Genomic DNA, 10,456 nt, shown 5'->3' on the forward strand with positions numbered 1-10,456 from the left:
ACCCACCGCTCTATCTGTGCACATGGTTTGGAGACCATATATCACCTCTAATGGCTTATCATCTGTGAATAGGTCAAACTGTTGCCCATACAGGTATGGATGTAGTCTCTCGCAGGCCCACACTAGACCTAGCGCCTCTCTCTCTGTCTGAGAGTATCTCCGTTCACAATCAGTTAGGCTACGGCTTGCGTAGCACACAGGGACCTCAATTCCTTTCTGGTTTTGCTCTAGGACTGCGCCTAACTCCACAGGACTCGCATCTGCTATTACCTGTGTTGGTGCCTCTTTGTCAAAGCAAGCAAAGGTGGTTGCTTTAGCTGCTTTAAGGGCACTGAATGCTTGCTTTTGCTCCGGCCCGAAGTGGCTCTGATAGAGTTGCAAACTACGGGATAAACCTGCTGCTGTATCCCAGGAGCCCAAGGAAGCTATGCACCTCTCAGCTAATGCATTGGCTATCTTGTGCTGATATTGTTCGCTTGCAGAGGACACACGAAACAACAGTTTTTTTGTATCTGTACACTCCATTGTGCACAGCAAATGTGGTGATGTCACATGATTTAGGAGTCAATTCAAGTTGATGGTAGCCCTATTTTAAATCTAACTTGCTGAATATGGTTGAGCCATTTGTGCCTTGGAGTAGATCATCCACTGTGGGGATGAAAGCATTTTTAAATTTTTACATTTACTCCCCCAACCCAGAAGTTAAGTCAGTCTGGCATGTGGTTATCATCAATGGCAAATGCAATGTCCTCACTTTCATGTTTATCAACATTGTTTACGTCTTGTTTCGGTTTCCCGCCTTTAGTGTGGTATACTTTTGCAAAGTGATCTTTTCACTGGCACTTGTGGCACATTTGTCCTTGTGCGGGGCATTATGGATCACTGCCTATGTTATCAGTATTCTCATATCTGTAGCACTTTCCATCATTGTTATTGTCTCTGTTCGGTTTACCTTTTGTGTTCCCGTTTCCATGCTTTCCCTTTTTTCCTTTCAGTGCAATTCAGTTAACAGTGTCTGTGGAAGGTTTAGTTGACCACATGACATGTCCACCATTTGTCATTTGCACTGTCACCCCTGGCTTCTGGTGCAATTTTTAACATGTGTGCCTAGCTAGTGCTGTGTTGACTTGGTGTTGGAAGAATGTATTCAAAGCCTCCACTGCTTTGTCATATTCCGTTGCCTCACCAGTGTCCGGTAGAGTTGAGAAAATGTCCTGTACGTCTGATCCAGCTAGATGAAGTAGCAGTGCACTTCTCCTTTGCTTTGTAGCATCAGGTGAATCATCGGTTATGATGAGCCCTTTACTGTCAGCATACAGCTGGAATGACGTTAGGCATCGCTTCCATCTTGAACTTAGCGTAGCTCGTGTAGCATGCAAAGTTTTGGATCCCGGATTTCTCCATACTAACTAACTATCTCTACTAAAGAATTAAGCAGAGGATGCAAATAAATACAATTAAAGCAGTTGTGACTGTAGTGAGGGAAAATTATGGCAGAAAGAGAAAAATATATCTGTATTTTTCATAAATAGCAAATCCTACCCAAAAAAGGAAATTAGATATAGAAGGAAAAAGAAAATCAATGTGTTGATGAAGGTCCTCAGTCATCCAGGTCATGGTAACTATAAGTGCTGCATCATAGGCAACTTTACTTGTTTCAGTTGCTTGAAGATGTTTCACCTCTCATCCAAGAGGCTTCTTCAGTTCTAACTAACTGGAGGGGAGTTGCAGGCTTATAATTCGTGTATGGGAGTGTCCTTACAGAGTCATTGAGGAATAAACAGGGCCAGCTCTAGCCATTTTGGTGCCTAGGCAAGATTAGGATTTGATGCCCCTCTGGACAGTTAATAGAGTAGATTAGCCTATTACTGTACAAGCAAAAACATGTAGCTGCGGCAAACAAAGAAGGACAAACAATTGCTGCAGCCGATAGTTCATTATAACAAATGATTACTTACTTGTGATAATGTTGATGAAGGTTCTGCATGAATGAAAGTGCTGCATCGTAGCTACTGGCTGGAACACGTCCAGTTGCCTATGATACAACATAGGCAGAGTCTTGGCCTGATGGGTTGGCCCTCCTGTGTTGTGCCATTTATTTTTCTCTCCCCAATGTACAAATCTTTGCAGTCCTGGCTGCATTGAACAGCATAAACTACATTAGTCTTGCCTGGATGTAACTAGGTTAAAGTAACACATATCCAACAATATGGGTAATTATTCGTCCATATTGCTCAGCGAATTTCAGCATAATGTTTAACATTCTAGGTAATAGGAGGGACACTGAACAGTTAACCAGACAGCAGTTAGCCAAATAAGTTAACAGGCTTAACATTCAGATGATTCATTAGCATCCATAGCGGCTAATGGTTTAGGGTTCTGATGACCCCTAGCTTGTGCTCCAGTGGGTGATGAGAGTCACAGAGCAAGTACTGATCTGTGTGTAGCATCTCTGTACAGCTCAATGTTGAGGTTTCTGTCTTCTTCAGTGAGTATTGCACATTCCATGAAGGGCAGACTGTCTCCTCTATCATCTTTCCACATGAACTTGCTGTTAGGCTCCTACTTCCACTTCCCTTGTTCTGATTTTGACCCAGCTGTCGTCCACATACATGAACCTTTCACACCTTGGCTCACCTAGCCCTAGCAACCCACATGAAGGCCTGTTGGGTCAAGGACTCACAGCTGGCCCCTAACAGCTCTAAAACACACAGCTCACACATGTCCTTAATGACTAGGTAAGGACACTCTCGTTTGAGCTCACACATGTCCTTAACAACTCTGTAAGGACACTCCCATACAGAGTTTAAAAGCCAGCAACTACCCTGCAGTTAGTTAGAACTTGAAAGAACTGAGAGGTGAAATGCCTTCAAGAAACTGAAGTCCAGTTGCCTACAATATAGTACTGAGAAGAAAATCAATGGTGAAGTCTCAAAACTTTATGATGAAGGTTAATATTGAATTCAACCCTTCAAAAGGTGAAAATGTACTTGCAGCCAGTATGGGATGAGATGGGATGGGATGTTTACTTGCAGTAGCAACTGTACAAATTTGAAGCACTTAACTTGAGCATTTCCATAATCTGCAAATGTATACTTTTACCCCACTACATCCAGAGGCAAATGAGGTACTTCATTTCATTTTGTACAGCTGACAGCTGCAGTTACTTGTTACTTTTCAGATCACAATTTTTCATACTAGCCAGTAAAAAGCATGTATCTCCAAATGTTTTGATTTTCAATTGTAATTTTTCAGATACAATGAAGGATGAAGTGCTCCTTTTTGATTTGAGTAAAGTCTCCTACTTATTAAATTAAATAGATCTTTGGATCAGCTGTACAAACATATTACAAAATGCAAGGTTCTCATAGGTTACCAAAACTATGATAGTCTTATACATCTTATGCATTGCTGATTACGCAACAGTAACTAAGCTACCAAAGTAATTCAGATCAGCAGAACCTTAAACACCTACAGCAGTATAATGTAACATACGCTATACTTAATTCAGCACTCCCTTCAAATAATCACCTATCACCTATCACATAAGCTTCCCAGCACCCACATAACCCCAGGTTTCTATTTTTTATATAGCAATAGTCCTGTGTTGTCTCTGAGAGAATCAATACAATTTCTACATCCCATAAACACACTGAAATGTACATTCATGTCCTGTAAATAAATTTAGTTCTTAATCCTTATCCAGTTTTCTGTCATTTTATAATTTTTGCAGAGATGATCACAGGAGTTGAGGAGTTGCACCAGTAATTTTGCAAAGTAAAAGACAGCATCTATGTACTAATGTACTGCGTATTGTCTAGACGATAAAAGGTATACTATATTTGTAGTTTTATTGATATACATGAGTTCCAAAAGAATCTTACCTAACTCAGTTTTTATTATCAGTGCATCACCAAAAGTATAAGAACTGTAGCGGGTTGGTTGTTCATGCTGTAAGTGTAAGGAAAAGGCATTTATCATTTGAAAGACTCTATTAAAAAAGTTAGAGATTATGCAAAATATAAAGTCAATACAAAACAACAAATAAATGGATGTCAGGCAGAGTTCAGCACTTGATGTGATTGCTCCAACGGTCGTCCTTGTATTCTGGCCTGTAAAGCAATAGACAAGCAACATGATAAGATATTTTATGGAACAGAGCTCGACTGTCCTCAGCATACTGTGAACATATACACTTTCAATGGTCAATGGTTTTAGACATTCGTGGACAAAACTGAATAGATTTATATTAAATTTTTTTCTTTATTATATCTATTCAAGCTTATCTTTCTTTACATTTTTCTAGTTAATGTTTTTCATCAGGACCAAAACCTGCTGCCACATGAACAGTTTCTTCCCCTCCGCAGTTGGGATCCTTAACAGGTCCCAGGACCCCACCCCCACTGACACTGACTCTTGCACTCATACCCATCACCTCCCTTGAATCTATGCATTACAATAATGCAGAATATGTAAATTTTTTGTAATTTTTAACTATCCTTTATTTATTTTTGTATTTTTGTATCTATTTTTTGTCATTTCTTAACAGCTCTTCCATCTTTATTTATCAATCATCCCACACGTCTGCATTTGTTTGATTATATTGTATACTGTATATATAATACAGGGTGTCCCAAAAAACTGTATACACACTTTAGCAGCTGATAACTCAATTGTTTGTTTTTTCTTTGTAGATTAAACCCATTGGAATTAATGAAGGCAGCAAGACTAAACTTTGAAGAAAGGAAATTCATTCTAAATGCTACTGGAAGTATGAAAACGAAGTTGAAGTGCAAAGACAATTTAGGAGGAGTTTCAAAAAGAACCACCAATGTGAGTTACCGTCACTTGAATTAGAGGTAAGTTTGAAGCTGATGGAACTGTTCAGAACGTCCTAAAAGACAAAGTCTACGCTATGAGACCTGCAACAATTGCTGAATTGAGAGCAGCCATTGAACATGAATGCACACAAATACCAAGGGAATTGTTTCGTGATGTGTGCGATTCCATTGCTTCGCGTTGTCAGCAGTGTCTGGACCAGAACGGACGTCAGTTTGAGAACAGGCGGTGACAAAACAATAAAATGATGTTTGTAAATTCTATTACATTTTGAAAATTAAATGAATTTTAATAAACACCAACTACAATTATTTAAAGTGTGTATACATTTGTTTGGGGCACCCTGTAGTCACTGTTTATTGTTTAATGTTTATTGGCTCAATGCATGCACCTTTTTCGCCAAGACAAATTCTTTGTTTGTGTAAAACCCCTCTTGGAAATAAATCTGTTTCTGATTTCTGATTCTAATTCTGATTATTTCTAATGCACCAGATTCAAATTGTGAAAAACTATTTGGCAAAAAATTTGATTTTGATTAGAGCGCTTTTGTGTCCAAGTTACATGCCTGGTCAATATACTGTACAGACACAAATAGTTGAGTTGTAGGTGGTGTTCAGCAGAAAAAAAAGCACCAGTAATGTTCTACATTAGATGCCGACCTGCTGATGTGCTGAGCTTGAAGATATTCTACTCTACGTATGAACATCAGCTCCTTGACCTGTCGCCCTCCCATGTCCGCGGCCTCTGCCTCCACTTCCTCAGACACTGCTGGTTGCCCCCCTGTCATACTCTCTGATGTGATGATGCCCTGCGCTCTAGTGTGTACTCATCATCAGAGTCAACAAGGCTTTCATCGTGGAGACTCTCATCATGGAAGCTCTAACATGCAAAACACCATATGATCAATCTAACACAATATTCATGTTTGTCTGTGAATCACTGAAGGTAACATTAAACTAATATAGCAGGCCCACTAGTAATGTTGTTTTAGCTTTGTCATATCTAACTTTACCATAGCCAGCTGTTACTAGCTAACAATAAGCAATAAGTTACAACATCAAAATACACTCTCAAAACAATTTCTGAATGCTAACAAAGCTAGCTTAACAGCTATCAGTACTAGCAATTGCTATGTTGGTCATTTACATTCAATTTGATAATATTAAGTGTTTACTTACAGGTGAATGAAACTTGTTTTTAGATGCATAGATACACTCTTCTTCCTACCGCTCATGAGAACTTGGACTCCCTCAGCGGTATTCAGCAGTATTTGACAGTGCACGGCCATAGTTTAGAGGCTGTGGCTTTGGAGAGAGGCCGGGGGTGGGGCTTACTGGCTGGACACTTTTAAAATCTAGCCTGGGCTTGACAATTTTTCCATCTTACCGAACCCAGCTTAAACTGTAGCAGCAGAATACTGATTGACAGCAAATACTTACATACTGTTAGTGATATGTCCATGATGATTTTTTCATTCATTTATAGTAGATAGCATTCGGTTTTACAAACCTTTATTTTAAACCTGTACTTGTGCTTGCCAACTAATCAAAGGATATTTTGAGTCTACTATTGATGGTGTAATAATTCTCACCATACATTTGGGCATCAATACGAAATGCTCACCACATTCTAAGTGTACATGAAGTAGTGACGAAAAAACTGATATTGTTTTTTTAAAAATTCAGATTGTTACCATAATGTGTTGTTTTGTCCTACCTACGTAACGAGTTACTTCACACTTATACTATATTGTTACATATACTTTATTTAGTTACTTTATTTTAAAAGGGCAGGCTTTATAATGCAATGATGTAGTCACAGTGTTGTCAGACATAACTAGCGAATAAAGGCATGATTGCTACAGTTAGTTCAGTTAGTTTGACTTCTGTTGGTGTTCTCGTGTGTTAAAAAGTCAAACAAGAAGAGAAGAGCAGCTGCTGTGCTTGGCCTGAAGGAGCATCTTACCACTTGGATCTGTATCTGTGAGTTGTGAGTTACATTCAGTGTCAAACTCTCATCAAGTGGAAAAACAATATATTGATTAATGTAAGACAGACAGCTAAATAACTGTAATTTTATAATGTTTTTCATTTAATATTGACACTGCAAATGTACTTACCACTGAATTAAACATTTGACATTTAAAGGAATATATTTTTCGGAGGCAGGAAGTCAGGGAGTTAAGGATTTTATTTTGCATTCTATGTTGAGTTCCCTTTGAGGGAAACGTAGATGAGATGACCAGGCTGGCAGGCAGGCAGGCAGGGTTGGCTGGAGACAGTCAGTACATTTACATGCACAGTTTAATCAGATTACAGCCATAGTTCGACTATGCTACTCAATCGGACAACTGCAGTTGTCCGAGTATACATGCTGGTGAGTAAATCAAATTATTGGGCCGAAGCATGTCATACCCCGGTACGATAGGTGGCGCTGTACCCATTTCAACTAGTGGTAACAGAAACACCTCCGGCTGACCTCTTTACATCACCAGCAACAACAAACTCTGCCTCGGCATTCCAGAAAGATGGCGTACGAAGAGCAAGACGAAGCTACATCTTTGTACATTTCGTATATGGTGTACATGATAATTACACAAACTAGATTCACAATGGCGCTCTTGCTTGTGGTGATTTCGGAGGGAAGACGCTGCCGCCGAATTTTTTTTGTGCCCCTAAACCCGGTGGGCCGATCAATAATGGGCCGATGGACGGCCGTTTTTTATTTTATTTTTATTTAGTTATTTATTTATTCTGCTGCGCCTAGATGTTTCTCTGTCGACCCCAAGAGAGAGAGAGATTGGTGTAAAGTCAAACCGAGCTTCAGCATCTGTCCGAGGAGGACAGCAACAGGACCAGGCTGCCTGCTGGAGGGAGGAAGAAGGCAAGCGAGGAGCCTGAGATAAACATGCGGGAATTAGTTATCAGCAAACGGGCACGCCACGAGAGAGTGTCCCGCAAAATGCAGCGAGTGCTGGTTGGCTGAATCGTTTCCTCCGCCGCAACAACTTCACTTGCAGAAGGATGCCAGAGAATTCACCGAGAAGCTGGAGAAGTTTGTGACATTTTCTTCCCGGATTTTTGTGAGGAAGGAATTAAACGCCTGTCCCAAATTGCTGCCTGGTCTGTTAAGTGATTGAAACAAATAAATGCCGCGGCTATTATTTGGTATTTTACGGTATGATAACTCTCCCGGCCGGGGAGAGAGACATGCATCACAGTGCTCAGCTGCAGACGCATCAGAGAGGTGACGAGACGCGACTCATCATGACTGACAGGCATCAAGGCCACTCAGCGTTACGTTACCGACCCGCCCCCAGATATTTCATTCACTAAAACAGGGCCTGTGGCAATTCTGGACAGCTGTTTTGTTTTTTTTTCTTTCTTCCTTCATGGGCCCCTGACGGCGTCTGGGCCCCGGTGCAGCTGCACCGGTTGCACCGCCGATACTTACGCCACTGACATGCACCGTTTTGCTGTTTACGTGAGCACTGAGCAGTATTTTTATTTTTATTTTTGGCAACCCCCTAACGCATTATTTTCAGAAAACAAGAGCGGATGATAAAAAGGAAGACAGAAACGAGAGCGACAAAGAAGAAGAAGAGGACGAAGAAGAGGACGGGGCGTTAAACGAGGTGGTAGACGAGGGAATGGATGAGCCGGGTCCGTCGGAGAGAAAGGGAGAGGGTGATGCAGGAGTGCTGCCCATATCTGCAGCCCAGTGCGAGAGGGGGTTTTCGGCCCAAAACCGCATTAAGACCCAGACCCAAAGAGCCAGTTATAACATTAAAAATTTGTCTGCAGGGTTAGGATTAGGCTAAATAAGTACTTTATTTGTTTGAAAATGACGTTTTTACCAAAATTGCTGAATTTTCATTGTGCTACTAAAAAATGTTGTGTGCTACTAAATTTTTCAGCATGGTAGCACAGTGCTACTTGGAAAAAAGCTTAGCGTCAAGCCCTGAAATCATTGAGTGCATTGATGGCATGCACATTCCAGTTTTACCGCCAAGTGATGGCTACAAGGACTTTGCAAACCACAAAGGATGGCCTTCGTATGTCCTCCAAGCTGTGGTGGATGTAACGGTAAGTTTTGGCCAAACACTTTTATTTAGTTGTGTATACAGTCTGTGCATCATGAATGCTTACTAAACTGCTGATATGATTCCGTATAGATTCTGGAACATCAACTGCAAGATGCCTGGGTGTGCTCACGATGCTAACGTGCTTAGGAAGTCAACATTGTTTAGCCAGGCACATCTTCTTCCAAAAGTAAGTCCTACTACACTCTCAAGATATCTTACTGAGCATGCATCAAGTAGTATTCAGTATTACCCCCTGTCACCATGTCTGTGGGGGGTTCGTCCTGAAGGGACTTATTTTCCCGAAATGACCGCCGTTCTATACATTATACCGCTTATTACACGGCTACTTGCCAACAAGAAAAAAAACTTAACACTGTGTCTTTTTTACAATTTCATGTTACCGTTCAAAGTGTTTTTCAGCAAAGAAATGAAGCTTCTGTCTACCTGCACGCCCCAATCACATCTCCTCAGCTCGGACCGCCTGACGTCTCACCGGCGACCACGGCATCCGGCGCGCCCCTCAGCATCATCACGCCGCTCAGAACCCCGGGAGCTTCAACCGGAGTGCCTTCAGCTGCTGCTGTCTCTCCTCAGCTGAGGAATCAGATTCTGGCAGGTAACGTTAATCTGGTTAAAAACCGACTGTGTTCTGCTGATTCTTCTGGCAGACGTCTGGTCGACTGTGGAGATGTTTCAGTGATTTTTAAAAGAGTGACCCCAGACCATCAAAAACTTAACCATGGCATTAAAAGGTCCCATATCATAAAAAACACGTTTACTCTGCTCTCTCTATATATAGGCTGGTCCTCCCTGAGCCTGCCAACTCCCAGAATGAGGAAAACAAGCGATTCCTGCATGGTCTCTGCAGCCCACCCACTGGTAACACGGCGCTCCTACAGGCTGTTCAGATTCTGCTCCTTTCGTCATTATCATAGGCCAGCCTCCTCTGCGCGGTGATAGGAGATATTAGAGAGGGGGGCGTTCATCCCCGAGGTGAAGTTCGGTGTGTCCAGCAGAGAGACAGCAGTGTTTCACAACGTTGTCGCTCAGAGCTGGACACGCAATTGCTCTGTTGTTGGTTGTATAAATCAACAGAAGTGCCTATATTCTGTCCAAGCTACAGAACAACAGACGAGACAGTGGTTGTGTTTAATTTTTAACGACAACGTGCCGGCTGCGGTTCGTGTTAGCTTGTATGTGTATGCTAACCACTTCACATCGGACAGCTTCAGTAACGAGGGTCAGTACAACGCTGTCTTTGCCTCGACACTGACCCTCATAAAAGGATCAGTCTCAACCATACGGGACCCAGCAACTGCACCTGAGCCACCAATAAGTGTCACCGCAGTTTGATAGTATTTACAGTTGCCAACGAGTATGGTGAAGTCAGCTGGAAACTGGCTAACTAGTTAGCTCCACTTCGGTCCGCTATGCAACGGCGTTTGAAGCGAGTGTGATGTTAATAATATTACAATGGAGCTTGGTTGTCACAGTAAAAAGTCTGGAAACATGTGCAGACTGGAGACAGAGACG

General features: G+C 41.6%; 1 long non-coding RNA gene across 1 annotated transcript; it reads right to left on the reverse strand.

Moving 5' to 3' along the window:
• Positions 1-4,099: 4,099 nt before the first annotated feature.
• LOC115584627 (uncharacterized) lies at positions 4,100-6,083 on the reverse strand. The gene is made up of 3 exons (XR_003984573.1): positions 6,018-6,083; positions 5,499-5,718; positions 4,100-4,112 (listed from the first exon to the last, which is right to left on the reverse strand). It is a non-coding gene; the product is annotated as an uncharacterized LOC115584627 (long non-coding RNA).
• Positions 6,084-10,456: the final 4,373 nt, after the last annotated feature.

This window comes from Sparus aurata, chromosome 7, assembly GCF_900880675.1.
Source record: "Sparus aurata chromosome 7, fSpaAur1.1, whole genome shotgun sequence".
Classification (NCBI taxonomy): Eukaryota; Metazoa; Chordata; class Actinopteri; order Spariformes; family Sparidae; genus Sparus; species Sparus aurata.